Source organism: Cebus imitator, unplaced genomic scaffold (genome assembly GCF_001604975.1).
Source record: "Cebus imitator isolate Cc_AM_T3 unplaced genomic scaffold, Cebus_imitator-1.0 Scaffold355, whole genome shotgun sequence".
Lineage (NCBI taxonomy): Eukaryota > Metazoa > Chordata > Mammalia > Primates > Cebidae > Cebus > Cebus imitator.
The window spans coordinates 358,158-375,887 of NW_016107670.1; the positions used below are offsets into that span (position 1 = coordinate 358,158).

The 17,730-nt window shown below is 43.5% G+C and overlaps 1 protein-coding gene across 2 annotated transcripts in view; it reads right to left on the reverse strand.

Moving 5' to 3' along the window:
• Positions 1-13,681, reverse strand: part of CEMIP2 (cell migration inducing hyaluronidase 2) — an 80,806-nt gene extending 67,125 nt beyond the window's left edge. Inside the window, exon 1 of one of the 2 annotated variants that reach the window (XM_017506377.2) lies at positions 13,134-13,681. The gene's annotated coding sequence lies outside the window, so the exon portion shown is untranslated. The other variant, XM_017506378.2, reaches the window with a different exon arrangement.
• Between the last annotated feature and the right edge of the window lie 4,049 nt (positions 13,682-17,730).

The following is a 17,730-nucleotide window of genomic DNA, read 5'->3' on the forward strand; positions in this document are numbered from 1 at the left end:
AAAAAAAAAAAAAAAAAAAAAAAAAAAAACTCTTACAGGATCATGTTACTTTTTGCCTTGTTACAAGTAAAATTTCAATGAAGCAAACAAAATAGCACTTGAAGATAAATCCTCTCAGCAAGGCAGTTTACTTCTATAGAAGGGTGCGGCGCACGGGTGGAGCAATGGTGGCCACATGCTTGGACATGGGAGGAAAAGGGGCACCTATGTCTGACTCGGGTGGTCCCTACTGTTGTGTCATTCCCCTATTGGCTAGGGTTAGACAGCACAAGCTAGACTAATCCTGATTGGCTATTTTAAAGAGAGCAGGAGTCGGGGCTGGAGTGGAAGGGTGCGTGGTTTGGCGGGAAGGACGGTTACTGGTGGGTCAGAGCAGGTAGCCAGGGGTGACCTAGGTCAAAAGTGACCAGAGCAGGTGACTGGAGCAGGTGACCAGGATGAGTCAGGATGGAGCTGGGGGCCAGGGTAACAGATGTGAACTACTGATTAGGCCTGGTGGAGAAGGTTGTTTACTGGAACTACAAGGAAGTTAAATTTTAAAATAGAGAATTAAAGATTAAGAGAGCTGAACATACTGACATACTAATTCTTTGAGGAGAAACTTGGGGATCACTATATCTAACAGCCTTATGTTTCAGTTAATTTACATCCTTGTTCATCTGCAGCAGACCATAAGCCTCGAGACCAGGAGTGATTGGTATTCTCACAAAAGCTTATATACAGTACATATTCAACAAATGATTGTTGAATTTAGATCACAAATTCCTGCCAAGAAACTAAGCAAAAATGCTATATATATATAGTTTTGAATACAAGCTGTACATATATATATATATACATACACACACATATACACACACACCCACATATATACACACACACATATATATACCCATACACACACATATATACACACACACATACACACACACACACACACACACACACACACACACATATTTACTGGGGAGGAAACAAACAAATGATTGAAAAAATTAAGTCCACTTTCATTCCAAAATCAATTTGATTTTGTGTAAGCATACTGCCAAAGAATCTCTTGAACTAGATTCCTCTCTCTCTCTCTCTCAAACACACACACACATACACAGAGAGAGAGAGAGAGAGAGAGAGAGAGAGAGAGAGAGAGAGAGAGAGAGATCTCCTATTTAATCCTTCTTTGATATCCTGAGAAATTTGACTAATTTCTGTATCAGTTTCTCTGATTCAGGAGAAAACTGAGAACAACACTACTTAAAGCAAAAGAAGTCTGGGTGAATTTTTATAAAACGCAATTCTAGTATGAAAACTAATAGGTGACTAACAAGTATTATTAACAACTACAGGAAGGAATTCCAAAGATAAAGAGCGGCAAACTACCTAGATAAATTCAACCTTTCACAATATTTTGTAATAGTTTTAACGGCACATAATGAAATGCAGTAGGCACACAGGCAAAAAGAAACATTCCACTTCACTTTATAATGTTATGCTGACAGCCAATAAATGCTGTGATCAAAGAGAACAGCTTCTCAATACAGAGAAAGCGGCAGCAGTTCAAAACTAGCAGGAGCTCTTTAAAAGGGCTTTTAATGTTCTTTCTGCTGCTGAGATGTTAATATGCAAGACAAAGGTACTTGTCACTTACGTGGCAGTTAAGGACACTTGCCCCCTAGGACATATCATCAGTCCCCCAAATAATCTAGCCCTTCCAACCCAACGCAGAGAAGGTCCCATAGCCACATAATCACATGTCAAGAAATGCATATTGGTCCCAACATCCCCTCATATTGAACAACTAATGAAAATGTAATACTTTTTATTCATTTAAGCTCTTTCAAATCATGCCTAGACTTTTTAAGAGAACTAATTTTTTAATGGAAGATTCAGGCTTATAGGAATAGCCAAGAAGTTGGTACGATCTAATCAAGTCTCTTGTTTTTTGATCGAGGACACAATTTTTTAAACAATATTCAACCTAAGGGTCAAGTTACAATCTTTGCTTTCCAAGAGTTTCAGTACAGCTGGCCAAAATTTGGCTAAGTAATTTTTTCTTTTTATTAAGATCTTAGAAGACCTTTCTAACACATTCACCAGCATGCCCGAAAAGTAAAAACATGCAGCAAAAAGTAAAAAAAGGAGCATGAATCATCATGAAAACAGATGTTACTATAATTATTTGTACTTCTGACCTAATAAAATATTTAACCAGATTCTAACTGCCTTGAATTTTCAATTAATAATTCCACATTCCCAACGTCCTACTTTCGGAAGAACACAACAAAAAATAAACATCAGGGATCACTATTTAGATTTTCTGGGTGGTTTGGTTTTGTTTGAGGGGAAGCAAGGTTAAGGTAGGTGTTGCATTTAGTTTTGTTTTAGATTCAGATTATGTCCATTGACAAACTGAACTCAATAAATACCTTGTACACAAAAAAGTGTTCAATAAGAAAATAACCTTAGCAAAGGAGACTTTTTAGGTCCTCTAATTCCCCAAGTTTCAAATAAATATTTAAGTGTGGCCAATATTTTCAAGAAGATTGTATACTTAAATAGCTATTATAAAGGTTTTCAAATACAAAGGTTGAAACAAAGTGTGTGGGTAGGGAGGAATATTTTCAAATGTAGTTTAGCGGAATGTAATGCATTACATATTCTATTTCTGGAGCACACAGGATAATATACACTTTTTAAAAAAACAACCACTGCAAAGAATTCAACATAAATCCTAGGTCTAGACATACAACTATTTAGGAGAAAACGGACACAGATGGTTGAAACAATTAAGTCAACTTTCATTCAGAGATCCGTTCAATTGTGCATCAGCATACTCTCAAAGAATTGAAAACCCTTAGACCTCTAAACAGATATGGGGCCAAGGACCTGGGTCCCGTGAAGGTCACTGAAAAATCAACTCACAAAAGCCAGATCAACAGTGGAAAAGACACACAAATTTATTTAACATGTTATACACAGGAGCCTTCAGAATGAAAACCCAACCCCCAGGTGGGGTACAGAAGTATGTATCTACCCTCTAGAAATCAGAAAGAATGCAGACTCAGAGCACAGCCAAAAAACAGGTTATGGCAGTAAATCAGGTTTTAGCTGCAGGACAGGTTATGTGAGGAGACTTGGCTAGCAAAGGTGGTCTTGTTATGTAGATGAACCTCACAGGTAGCACCCCTCAAGAGGAGAGATGGCAAATGTTTCTTTCAGATCTTTAACGTGTCAGACTCAATTAATTCTTTCTAAATCCAGACAAGAGAAAGCCTGGTTGCATTAATGCATATTTTCTATAGATGCAAATTTCCCCCACAAAAGACAACTTTGCAGGGCAACTTCTGTTTGCTGGTCCTCTGACAGCCATCTCAAAATATGTCTAAGAAATATATTTTGGGGTAAAATATTTTGATTTTCCACAGGACATGCCTTCACACTGTCCCACAAGGCATATCTTCGCCCTTGTCACAGCTCTTTTGTCCTTTTCAACTCTCAAAAATCAGTATGAGTCACAATCACCTGCAATTGTTTGACACGGTTCCAAGAAATGTGACACTCTGCGCAGTTAGTTTACTTACACAGATCCTTGTTTTATTTACTTATTTAGAGACGGGCTCTCGCTATGATGCCCAGGCTGGAGTGCAGTGGTGCGATCTCAGCTCACCACAACCTCTGCCTCCCAGGTTCAAGCACTTCTCAAAGAATTGAAAGAACTGAAAATTCTTTCAGCCTCTCAAATAGCTGGGACTACAGGCGTGTGCCACTGTGCCCAGCTAATTTTTGTATTTTTAGTGGAGACGGGGTTTCACTATGTTGGCCAGGCTGGTCTCTAACGCCTGCCCTTGTGATCCTTCTGCCTTGGCCTCCCAAAGTGCTGGGATTACAGGTGTGAGCCACCACGCCCAGCCTCTTGTTTACTTTACTTTTATTATGTAGCCAGGTCAATGTTCAGAGGTAGAAGGGAAATGCACCAACTCTTAATTATAAACCTCTCCCTATGAAGTAAAAGGACAAGGGACTGAGAACCCCTAATTGTTTATATATGCCCCTGCCTGCTTTATCCATATGATAAATCACTTGGGAATATCATTCCCAAGTGAAGCTATTATTATAATAAACATCTGTATACACTAGACTTTTAGACTTTTAGATTCACACCATGTATCACTCAGATAATCTCCCTCCTCAAAGAAAAAAATACTCTCCCCAGTCCCAAAAATCCATTAAATTATAATACAGCAAAAGCATAAGAAGCTGTGGGAGTTTTGGCTCCCTAAAAGTTCACTGACATGAGGCAGATTGATTCATAGAAGAAAAGGCATGTTTAATATATATGTCTGGGAGCCTTCAAAAGGAAAACCTAACTTCCCAATGAGGCACAGAAGTTTACATGAGGTTACAGAGAGAATGAGGACTTGGATCCTGGTAAAAACAGGTTCTGGGAAAGAGATGAGGAGGAATTCTATTGAGAGGCAATAAATGATTACTAGGGAGAATGACTGGATGGGGGATAGAAATTAACTTCTAAATAGTTCTTTTTGGAATTTAAACGAATACTCTTTATCCTGAATGGGATCTGTTCAGGTATGGTTAGATTGTGGCCCTTTCTGCAATGGATAATGAGTAACAGCGAAAGACTCTGGGATAATTGCTCTCCTTGCTTGGGGGGGAGTGGGGGTGGGGGTGTGGCAGTCAGTCCTATCTCTGTAGATAAAGGAAAAGTCTCTCCAGGCATTTTTTGATTTTTAAAGTCTTCTAATTTAAAATATTCATTTTACCAGGAAGCCATATATTGGGGTGAAGTATTTTTACCTTCTTCGGAATATTTCAAACCTATAGTCCTAAAAAGACTAAATTTACTTAAAAAAAAAAAAGATACTAAGCTTTCGAATTAGAATAAATATTACTTAAAATTGAAAGATTTATTTTTCCTGCTTAAACACTTACTTTTGTATTAAGCCAGTTTTTTTGCTAGAAAACTACTAAAAAACTAGTTAGGAAATACATCTCTGGAAAAACAAAAATTAATTATAATTTTAAAAATTCAGATTAGTAACTTAGCTACAATTTCACTAAAGTGGACATATCCTTGGCAAATTACATTGGACTCTCCTGTTAAAATATAAATCCCTCAAAACAAAGAGTGTCTATTTATAATGTTTAATGCCAAAAGTGAACCAAGTGAAAACATTTTAAAATGAAATAAATGACTTTAAAGAAATATTTAAAATTCCTTCTTACGTTTCTGTCATTTATGCAAGGTAAAGGAGGCAGCTGTCCAATTTTTCTTAGCCCAAATATAGTAATTAATCATATCTTTTTCCAACGATGTTAAGCCCATGAGAAGTAATGTTTGACCCTAAAGCCAATAAGGCTGATATGGCCAAAAGGTTAAAATGCCTTATCATGGCCAAAAAAAGAAAAGCATAAAAGGAAAAAAATGCAGACCTACCACAGACCAAGGGAGGCGGAAGGGTAACAATTAAGAGCACCTAACACTCTGTGACCAACCAAAAATAAAAATAAGAAGAGAGCAAAGTACATGGGCCTCTAGGTGGAAGTAAAGAACTAGGAGAGAAATTGCAGGAAGATACTGTTCTTCAACCGGGAAAATTAGAAAAAAGGGAAAAGGATCATCTTACCTACCAGTCATTCTCTATTCCCTTCGGTTTCCTTTTTTCCTATTATCATTTCTCAGATTTCTTTCTCTCCTTAATTCTTTTTATTGAAAAGCAGTTCTCTTTTCTCCCTTCCTTCCCAGTGATCCTAGACCATCCCCCTTCGCCCTTGTTCTCAACTGGCTGGGAAGATTCAAGAGCGGCTTCCAACCTGCTGGCAGTGACGGATGGCTGTGCAGAGGCACACAATGGCGAGTGCGGGCGCGTCACCAGCCTTGCAGCTGGCCTTCCAAAGAAAGAACCAAAGCCGACGTCTGTCCTGAGGGAGGCTGATTTAATTAAGGTTATAGCAAAGGGCAGAGCTGCCTGTGGGCTGCATTCTCTGCAGAGGGCCAGGGACAACGCATTAAAATACTTCTCAAGAAGAAAAAGCCAAGAAAGTTATGTTGGTAAAATGTTGAAAGGTGGGAAAAATGAAAAGACAACAGAGATATGTTTGAAAAACAAGCAAAGACCTGTCAAATTTCAGGATCTAGTGATGTACAGATACCAAAATGCAATGACAGTAGGAAACTCAGGAGTATGTTTTGATGTGCCTTTCACACTAGAAACATTTCGGATGAATAATGAGATGCCCAGACTGACGTGATGCAGGGTCGTTCAATCCAGCATCATAGCAAAGTTTCTATCAATGGCAGGGCGAGGACCAGAACCCAAGTGTACTATTTCAACTCTGTAATACATTGCCCTTTTTTTTTTTTTTCCTGAGACAAAGCCTCACTCTTGTCCCCCAGGCTGGAGTGCAATGGCGCTATCTCGCTATCTCCGCTCACTGCAACCTCTGCCTCCTGGATTCAAGCAATTCTCCTGCCTCAGCCGCCCGAGTAGCTGGGATTACAGGCACCTGCCACCATGCCAGCTAATTTTTGTATTTTTAGTAGACACAGAGTTTCACTATGTTTGGCCAGGCTGGTCTCGAACTTCTGACCTCAGATGATCCACATGCCTCAGCCTCCCAAAGTGCTGGGATTACAGGCGTAAGCCAGTGTGCTCGGCTCATAGCCTATTTTTTAATATAATCTTAACCACTCGGAATAAAGCCTTTTCAAACAGGGAACAAGTTCTGTTTTGAGCATCTCTTAGGAGAAAAGGGGTCTGCTAGACAGAGACCCAATTGTACAAAAAATAAACATGTAATAAACTTTCAAGAAGCTCACAGCCCAGCATTTAGGGTGAGGAAGAGCAGAAAGACAACACAAGTAAGCAAGCAATTAAACTGAATGTTGAGGCAAAGAAAGTGGGCTGAGGAGGGGGTTGCTTGAGTCTACTACATCCCTATGAATGGAAGAGAGTTTAGTTTTCTAAAAGCCCTGGCAAACGTACTCACCCAAATGTGCACCATCAGACTATTACTAATATCTTTCTTACTTTGCATATGTAAACTAATGTCTACCACTAAACTCTGCCATTAAAATGACCACACACTGCCCAACAGGGACTAAAAGGTATGGAGGAGGTGACAGACTACAGAAGTCTTTCATATTCTTCCAAAGGGTTGTCACCTGCAGGTGAGTTCCAGGCCAAATTACAAAACGGTCATAGTCTGTCTCTTCCTAGGGCATGTGAAAACTAGGCCAAACAAAACGACCATATTACACCTTCTCAACAATTTATGTTCAAGACTCAATGGTGCTACAGAATCAAAAGGCAGAACTTCTAACCAACAAGTACATACTCAGCACTAGAATGGTGGCTGGACTTAGCTGAATAGGGATAGACTGTGGCTAGGAGGAAGGGCACAATGATGTGCACCTGCAGTCCCATCTGTTCAGAGGCCGTAGCAGTTGGATCACTTGAGCCCAGGAGTTCAAGGCTATACTGTATTAGGACTACTATAGAGCCAATGCACTCCAGCCTGAGTAACCTAAAAAGACCCCACCCCCACCCACCCCATCACCACTCCCCCGCCCCCCCCCCCCCCCCACCCCAAAAAAAAATACTGGCTAGCAGCAGCACAGCAGGCAAACAGGGGCTATGTGACAAGCCCAAGGGCTGAAAGCACTAACAGGAATCAAGAAGAAACACTTGAGGGTTAAAGCCAACCTCACACTCTGCCCAGCCCAGTTCAAGCATGTTTTTAAAATCCTCATGGATAGTTTTTTCTTTTTTATAGTGGTGGCACTGATGACATTAAAAAGCAATGTTATTATGCGTGCAGTGGCTCACACCTGTAATCCCACCACTTTGGGAGACTGAAGTGGGAGGATCACTTGAGGCTAGGAGCTCAAGACCACCCTAGGCAACATGGTGAAACCCTGTCCCTACAAAAAAAAAAAAAATACAAAGATTAGCTGGACATGGTGGTGCATGCCTGTAGTCCCAGCAACTCAGAATGCTGAGTTGTGGAAAGATAGCTTGAGCCCAGGAGGTAGAGGCTGTGGTAGCTATGATCACACTACTGCGCCGCAGACTGGGTGAAAGAGTGAGACCCTGTCTCAAAGAAATAATTTTTTCTAAAGTTATGTGTTTTTTCAAACCACAATTTTTTAAAAAAAGGAAAAACAGGATAACTCATTTTTCTAATTCCTTCTGAAACAGGAATCAGGCATCTGTCCCTGTGTTAAACTAAATCTTTCCCATTCCTAAAATGTTAATAATTAAGTTTCCAAACTTCATTGTCTGTGAAAAATGACTCATTCTTCAGAGAATTGAATCACCATTACAGAGACCATTAAGACAACAGAGGGTTTGCAGTTTCCAAAGGGCACACCAATAATTAAGTAAAAGCCTCAAATCGATAACAAGTGCATACTGGAGGGGGACTTAATCTGACCTGACCATGATATCACATTTGCAGTGGATACTCCTATGTTTTAAGATACTTACGTGAAACTCAGTCAGAGGTCAATTCTTTTCTCATGGGCTCAATATGGATTGTCTTAAATTTCAACTCTTTCAGGCAACAACGTACTAATGACACTTCTAACTAGTGGTAAAGCCATATTAAAAAAATATTAGGGCTAAGAGTGCCACAATCTCTATCAGGCAAACTTTTCATAACATAAAATTCCTATCAAATATTGTTGAACTTTTACTTATGGTTCAAACTACAATGGACCCTTAATACAACAAATATAAAAAGGTTTATCACTCACCACTATGTAATGAAAATAAATGTCTTGTTACAAATCTGGTTAAAAGGTTAGCCTAATAATAACAATTTCAAAGCAGACTTGCCTTATAGATCAAAGGACTGATTTGCTGGGAGATAGCAATTCTGAGTTTTAAGACATACACAGTTTATGAGTCTGTTTCACTTTTTTAAAAAGACATTTTAATAAAAACCCTATGCTTCATTTATCTTTGTATTGCTCACAGCAACCAACACAGCGCCTTGCACATCCTAGGAATGCAATAAAAAAGTTGTTAAACATAGTTCCTGACAACCAACATTAAAGGCTTCCCAAAGCAAGTACCAGGAAAACAAGAGAACATGCAAACAGGACCTACAGCCATTAAGTTTTGAAGAGAAGAAAGAACATGCAAACATATTCTAGTATGCTTTTATTCTGTGATTCACAGCTCAAATCTGAACAGGGCTTCCAGGAGCTGGCTTCTTCTAAAAAATGTGCACATCTACAGTACTTTAAATTTTCATCCTGTTCATAGAAAATACAAGTAAAGCTAGTGTTATTTTTACACTTAGTTCCTCATTTGACAGAAATTTATTACAAGTAACATCACCCCACCATCATGTGTAAGTAGTAGGAAATGAGAAAATATACATGGGTATGCCTTAAACCTGAGTGCAGTGAGTTTCAAAGCCAAAATGCAAATTATCTGACCATTAAACTAAATAAATTGCAAACAAAGCCAAACAGGAATAAAATAAGAATATATCTGAGAAAGAAAAAAAAAAGTGCTGACTGGGAATAGGGACAAAGGAGTTCTTGTCCCTGCTCGGCTGTTAATTTACTATATGACCTTACCTAATTATTTAGCCTCTCTGGGTCCCAACTTCCTTCTTTTAATATTATCTTTAACGTCTCTTCAAGCAACATGCTAAGATTCAGCATATGGAGCAATGTCCAGAAAACTGATTTACATTCATTACCCCCTCCCCTCCCACCCCTGGCAAAAGGGCACAGTTAACTTGATAGTTTTAAATATCTGAGTTTGGATTTCTATCAAAGGCAATTTATTAAAATGTCAGATGGGCTTAAGTCCATTTCAAGTGGAGAACTAAAGCGAGTATTGCTTACAGATTCAAGTTTCGCCTAGACAGCAGCTGCTGCTATTGAGAAAATAGACTTTCTTTAACAATCTAGTTGAAAAGTACACCTCTTTACAAATGGAGAAAACTAGTAAGGGGGATTTTCATGGTCTCAAAAAAGGCAGATGCATAGCTTTTCTTTTTTTTTTTTTTTCTTTTTCCATATTCATTATGTTGAGGGAGAGGAAAGCAGAAAGGCTAGCTTGGCTTGGGAGACAGAGAGGAGTATGGATGTTACCGTACAAAACCAGACAAGACCCTTTCAGCCGATATACTGTAATAGACAGCCCATTCTTCTCACTAATGCTCACAACCCGAGTGAAATGAAAAGATTTCCTGTGGCTGGGATGGGAAGAAGCCTGGACAAGAGAGCAATACCATATGACAATAGCTAGCTTCAAAGTTTAAAGACTTGCTCTCAAGATGGGATTCAGATCATTCCGGGAAGGGCCAATCAAATGCAGATCTGTGGCTGGGAGCTGATTGATTAAGCTATGATTTATATCTACTTATAGCTTTAAAAAAATTTTTGGAAGTGCCTTTTAATACCAGACAGCATTAGCTTTTATAGTACTTTATTATATATTAATATATAACAAATTTACTCAAATGTAATCCCCAAAACATTCCCATAAGGCATTTTAAAAACTTGTTTTTCAGGTGAAGAAACAACGTGAGAAGGATTAGGGGATTTGCCCAACAGTAAATGTTTAGCAAGTGTTAGAGCCTTGTTTTAAATCCAAGTCTGACTTCAAGTCCTCCAATCTTTACCATTTTAAGACGGTACTTCCAACACTAGTTTTCAGTCCCTACTATTTTGTCTAATTTAATAAATTTTATTTCTCACAAAACTGCTCCTCCACCCCCAATCTGTTCCTTCTCTGGCTTCTTAGAGCATTCTATGCATAATTCTCCCAGACATGCACTTATTGAACCTTCTAGTTGTTCATTTTCTTATATCCCTGGCTAGGCTCATTTCTTCAACAGCAGAGATTGTGTTATCTCTATAGATGCAAACAACACAGGTATCTTCAATCTCTGTGGCCTCCCCAGTTGCAACCACTTTATCCAACTCCTCCTTACCAACACGAATGCTCCACAAAGCCAGTGTTGAGACTGCTTCCAGAGGGTCTGGACCACAATAGGTGATTAATAAGTGCTAGCTGAATGGATGGTGGATGGGTTGGTGCGTGAATGATGCAATGCTCATACATAGTTTAGAGCACACATTACAATGCATGCACTTACATATAGCACTCCATGTGCTTAGACCATGAATTTAGTAGTGATTATTAAGTTTCCTCTTTTTAAAATGTGGTTTATCTTTCTCAATTTCAGAAACTTCCCCAATGCATGTAGCTGTAAGTAGTACCCGGTCAACTTCAAGAAATGACCCACAAGACTACATGACCCTCCAGTTTGTCTTTTCTTGGTAGCTGTTTGAGGACAGCCTTGATTAGGCCTATTAGAACACGACTGAGGTGTTGCCCCATTCTGGCTTCCTGTTATGAATCTGACACTTCTGAAGTCCCTGGTTACAGACTAGATCAAAGAATGAGACCACTCAAATAATTAACTGTGACACAGAATATCCAGATAAGCACCACGTATGAATTTATAGATTCTATGTCCCTGTCCACACCTAAGCCACTCCTCGGCTCACTATCTCATTCACACGTTAATAAGAACAGGGGATGACTCAGAATTCACTTCTAATCTTAGTTTTCTGAGCCTTTAAGCACACATATATCAGACAAAGCGCTAGGAGGACTGAACGGAAAGCCAGAAGACACGTTTCCAGTTCCACCCAAACTGATCCTCTAATACAGGGGCACAGAAGCTGGGGGGAGTCATTTCAGCGTGAAGAATAAGCACTCTAAAGTGCTACCCCATGTTTACTAAGCAGAGGACATGCCTACTGCACATTCTTCTGTTTTGTCCAGAAATGCAAACTAAAAAGAACCCTTTGTATAGGTAATCAAAGACACACAACCACAGTATGATACCCAGACCAATTCTGAAAAGAGCAAGCGTCCATCAAGGGTCAGATAAACATGAGTAGATCCATTCTAGCCAAAGAACGATAAGGCTAACCATTTTAAATGTTTTTTAACACTGGGCCATTTCCAACAGATTTGCCTGGCTGCCCTGGAGGGTCAGGCCTCCCTCAGCTCAGGTGAAGCCTCTACCTCTTCCCGTCTCTAAATTCTTCTCACTTTTTACTGGGCAGAGCAGCACATCTCAATACATGCAACCGTGCTGCAGCGCATCACACTGTCACACTGAATCAAGGGGAGCGAACTCAAGGCAGTGAGTGGCTCTCGTGCACAATGGAAGTTTTTAAAAATTATCAGCTATCCTTAACCTCAACTGCTGATAAAAGGAGAAATATATCAAAGTCTGTTTTCCTAACCTTATGCGGAGAATTTAAGTGAGCCGTTTCCGCTCCAGGGCGAAGTCTGGTGACACTCAACTCTCAGCAAAGAGCATCCAGGGAAGTCAGGACCTCGGTTTTATAGCTAAGGGTGTAGTAACGAGTGCTATTAGCAGCACTTTGGTTCCACAGAGAGGGCCCCCTGCTTTAACAGGATCTCCCAACTCGCTAGAGAAAAGCTGGGAATAGGGTTCAGGGTTAAGGCTATTCCCAGATTTAAAGGAAGCTGCACGCGATTTTAAAGCCTCACCTTACCTTAGCTAACAGAAAGACAGGCAGGGGGCGGAGGGCGGAGGACCCATCAACCCGGGGGAATTGTAAGGAGACAAAGATCACCCCAAACGCACAAGCGCGCGCGCACTGAAGCCCGGACTGCAAAGCACATTCCATCAACCTTTCACTGTAATCGGCTTCCTGTGGGGTTTATCCCCTTACCCCATCCCTCTCCAGAAAGTTTAAGGCTGTTCGCACCGACTTTGAAAAGTCCATTGTTCCCTTCCCCATGAACGTAATGAAAAGAGAGCAGAGAAAGAAATCCAGACACCGTTTCCGAGGACCCTTCCTTACGGAGAGGACTGACTCCTGCGGAGTCGGGTCAGTCTTAACCCAGAGATGAAACCGGGAAAGGAGGCGCACGGGGGAAGGGCGGGAGGACGTCTTCCATTTCTGCAGAAATGCCCCACGCCGGAGCGGGCCAGGCCGCCGGCAGCGAAAAAGGTGGGCGAGACCCGGGTCGGCGCCCCCGCAGTGGCCCCCTAGGGCAGCAAACGAGGCGGACCGGGGGCCGGGTGACTGAGTCGCTTCTTACCTTCCCCTACCCCACTTAGCGTCCGTTAACTCAGGTGCCTACACAGCGGTCCAGAGAGACGGAGAGGAGCCCCTGGCGTCCTCGGGTCCAGATCTCCTCCCCATGGCCAGGGAGCCACTCGAGTCCCGGCGCCCGCCGCCGCCGCAGCTGCCGTTCGCACGCAACTGGCAGCCGCAGCCTCTGCCTGGAGGTGAAATACTCTCCTCCCGGGAGTGACGCGCACTTCCCTCCGCCTCCGCCTCCTCCTCCAGCCCCGAGCCTCGGGGGCAGGGGCCTCGGCTCGTTTTGTCCCGGAGCCGCCGCTAGGCTTTCTCCGCTCCTTCCCCTCCGGGAGGAAGAGGAGGAGAATCGTGGCCCGGGCGACGCGGGTCTGAGCGTCCCCGCGACAACAGGGGAGGAGGCGGCGGCGCGGGGCAGAGTGGAGCCCCAGGAGTCCTGCCTGTCCCTGGTCGGCGGGCGCCGCGGCTCGATAGGGTCGCGCTCAGCCACCGCCGGCCAGACAAGCAGCCCGACTCTGCTGGGCCGGGTACTGAGAATCCGGCGGGTGGGCGGGCGGTGGAGAGCGACGGAGGCGGAGGGAGAGGAGGGGCCTGTGATCAGAGGAGGCGGTGGCCCTGCCGGGCTCCTCCCGCCGGCCCCGCTCCCTGCGAGCTGCGAAAGCGGGGGCTCAGCGCGCCACTCGCCGCCGCTCGCTGGAACAGCGCCGGAGCGCACGGCCGGCTGGGCAGGCTCCTACCCTTGCCGGGCGCGCACTCCCGCCTGGACGAATCGGAGCCTCTGCCTCCAGCACCCCCAAATGAGGCTGGTACTGCGCCTGTCACGCCCTGGCTGAGCCTGACATTGCGCCCCCCTCACCTCTGGCTGAGCCTGACACTGTGCCCCCAAAGTCCACCGGCTGAGCGTGACTCTACACCCCATCAACCCTTGGCTGAGTCAGACTCTGCGCCCCATCACCCCTAAATGTTCTGAGCGTCCCTTCACCGCCCCCACCTGGCCAGACGCGGGAGCCGGATTCTTAAAGCTGTCAGAAGAACCAGCCTGCTCTGAGACACGGGGCAGCTCTTCTGGTCCCTTGGAGCAGCCCCAGCATCCCGCTTGCCGGCCGGAATAAATATACCTAGGTCTTCCCACGCCCCCTGCCCGCGCACTCTGGAGTGGCGGCCGCTTGCAGAGGTGGCGCTGAAAGCCACGCCCCAGCCCACCCCAGTGCCAAAATACCGCTCTGTGGACACCGGCACCCGGCCCATAGCTGCTCCTCCGCTGCCACCCCACCCCTTTGCTGGCGCTGCTCTCACAGAGGAAAAGCCTTGGCTCGGGATGAGGGCGCTTCCCCGGCTGGATCACTCAGACCCACGAGGTCCCAAGCTAGTGACAGCTGCAGGACTGCCAAATCCGGGCCGTTGACATCCTCAGTTTAATTGGGAATTGGAAGTTTTTCCATCCAGGAAACTCTTTCAGTGAATACTGTACAGGTAGGATAGTTTAGTTTTCAGGGTTGTTCATTACCCTTCCCACCAAACTCAGTCATGAAACCAACCGTGCCACACCCGGCATTGAAGGGGAATCCCCTATTTGGAGGGTATTAGTTCAGGACTTCATATAAGGAATTACTGTTTCCAAATCTTGGCTGATGATCAATATCCCCTGGGCACTTAGAAAAAATTGGATTGCCAGACATCGCCCAATCTACTGAATCAGAGGTATGTGGAATATTTAAGTTTGGGAAACAGGGCTGGAATGCATCCTATAATTAACTGAAACCTTAGAAAGATGACTTCAAAACAGCAACACGGGCCAGTGCTGAGATCTTACAGAAACTTCACCCATCTGCCTTTTGGAGCCACCGTCCCTTCTGGGAGAGGGAGGAAGGGAGGAAAGGTTTTCAAAAGAAGGAAGATGGTTTCGAATGACAAGCTGAAAGGGACAAAAGACTGTTTCCGTGGTCCAAAGGTGAAATGTTTAGGACTGTGCTTAATAAAGACAGAACTGTGTCACCCCATTTGCTAGGCCGAAAAATGTTCCCTTCCCAAAGATATCAGGTTCTAAATCCTGGAACTTGTACACGTTACCTTGTATAGATAGAAAGAGGGTCTTCGCATATGTGATTCAATTAAGGGTCTTCTTGAATTGGGGAGATTATTCTGGATGATCAAGATGGGTCCTAACCGCAGTCACATGTACTCTTATGAGAGGAAGGGGGGTGGTTAGCACACACCGGGGAGGGATGGCCATGCCACTATGGAGGTAGAGATTGAAGTGATGCCTCTACAAGTCCAGGAATGCCAGCACAGAGGCAAGGATTCTCCCCTAGAACCTCTGAAGGGAGCAAGGCCCTGCTGACACCTTGATTTTGGCCCAGTGAAACTGAGTTTGGTCTTCTGCTTCCAGAAGTGTGAAAGAGTAAACTTCTGTTGAAGCCACACCACATTTGGGTGATGTGTTGCAGCACAGGAGGCCTGTGCTAGGCCAACTTTATATTAAAAATATCCATCTTTTGAACCTTTATTAGGTGCCAGGCACTTTGCTTGGAGTTAGGATATGTTATGGGTTATGCCATCTAATTAAATCCTCCTAATAATTATTATTTGTTTTTTTGGTTTTTTTTGTTTTTTGAGATGGAGTCTTGCTCTGTTGCCCAGGCTGGAGTGTGGTGGCGTAATCTCAGCTCAATACAACTTCCACCTCCAGGGTTCAAGTAATTCTTCTGCCTCAGCCTCCTGAGTAGCTGGGATTACAGGCATGCACCACCATGCCCAGCTAATTTTTGTATTTTTAGTAGAGACGGGGTTCCACCATATTGGCCAGGCTGGTCTCAAACTCCTGACCTCATGATCCACCCACCTTGGCCTCCCAAAGTGCTGGGGTTATAGGCATGAGCCACTGCACCTAGCCTATTTCAGTTTTAAAGATGGGACACTAGGACTTGAAAATTTAAAGGGTCTGCCCAAAGCCACACAGCAAGAACCTCTTGAAATCAAGTCTGCCAACCACTCAAATGTTGAAAATAACAATTAAAAATTCATATACATTATTTTAATAAAATTTTTTGTTTAAAAAAGGGCTTATTTATTTCCATAATCTATATTCATTGCCCAAATCAATGGAAACGGATGTTGATTGATAGTGGGGTGGGCAAGTGGGGAGGAGAAGCATAGGGGATCTCTTTTTTTTAATTGCATTTTAGGTTTTGGGGTACATGTGAAGAACATGCAAGATTGTTGCATAGGTACACACATGGCAGTGTGATTTGCTGCCTTCCTCCCCTTCACCTATCTCTGGCATTTCTCCCCATGCTATCTCTCCCCACCTCCCCACCCAGGGGATCTCTTTATACCTGCTGCTCAGTTTTGTTGTGAACCTAAAACTGCTCTAAAAAATAAAGTCTATTAACCAAAAAAAAAAAGGGGGGGGGGATTGAATCTGTGATGTGGCCTATCGTTGAGAATTTTATAAACTTTTGTTTTTAGATATTTATCTGGAACATAAACAAAATCAAAGGAAACTGATGTGAAAGGAAGTTAAGAAGGAAACCAACAAAGTAAGAGGACACAGACTTCTCTGATCAATGGGACTGATGTCGCAGAATGGGTTCTCAGGGAAGCAGGCTCTGAGACAGTGACAGGATGTTTCACCTGCGGGGAACGGGCAGGGAGCAGGAGGGGCTGAGGGAGGAGCTGGGCTGCCGTGTGCACCCAACAGCTTTCACTTACCCCACTGGGGGACCTGGGGCATGGCCCATTGGAATTATTGAGCCTAAATGGTTGGACCATTAGATACCCTCCTGAATCAGTCATTGGATGTTGTCCATCCTGGGAAGTGACATGACCTTGGTCAAGGTGACCCTGAAGCTAAGGCAGTCTCTGAAAGGGCCAGCTGCTGACAGCACCCAGAGCTGGACAGCAAGTCCTTCTTTGCAAGCAAATCTGGGCAGTGCATCTCCATATCACTCACTGATATGGTATGGATCTGTATCCCCACCCAAATTTCATGCTGAATTGAAACCCCTGTGTTGATGGTGGGGTCTGATGGGAGGTGATTGGGTCATGGGGGCGGATCACTCATGAATGGATTAGTACCATCCTCTTGGTACTGTCCTTGGGATAGTGAGTGAGTTCTCGAGAGTTCCGGTCGTTTAAAAGCGTGTGGCACCTCCCCCCTCGCAATTTTGCTCCTGCTCTAGCCATGTGACATGCTGCTCCTGATTTGCCCTCACCCTTCCTCTGCTGCATGATTGCAAGTTTCCTGAGGCCTCCTCAGAAGCTGAGCAGATGCCAGCATCATGCTTCCTATACAGCCTGCAGAACCGAGGTCAATAAAACCTCTTTGTCAATGCAAGAACAGACTAATACACCCACTTACATGTATGTGACATCCTCACCATGGTGCTATTCCTTCCAAATAAGGAGAGAAAGCCCCAGAGTGAGTGGGATGCCCACATTTTGTATTTTTTCCTGGTTGTGACTGCATTCACACAGAATAATACACTGGCTAAGACTTGAGACACTTTAGTCAGATCACCTGCCTTAGAACCACCGTCTATAGCTCACTAGTACAAGCAGATGCTCAGCCTCTCTGAGGTGCCTCCATTTTTCATTTT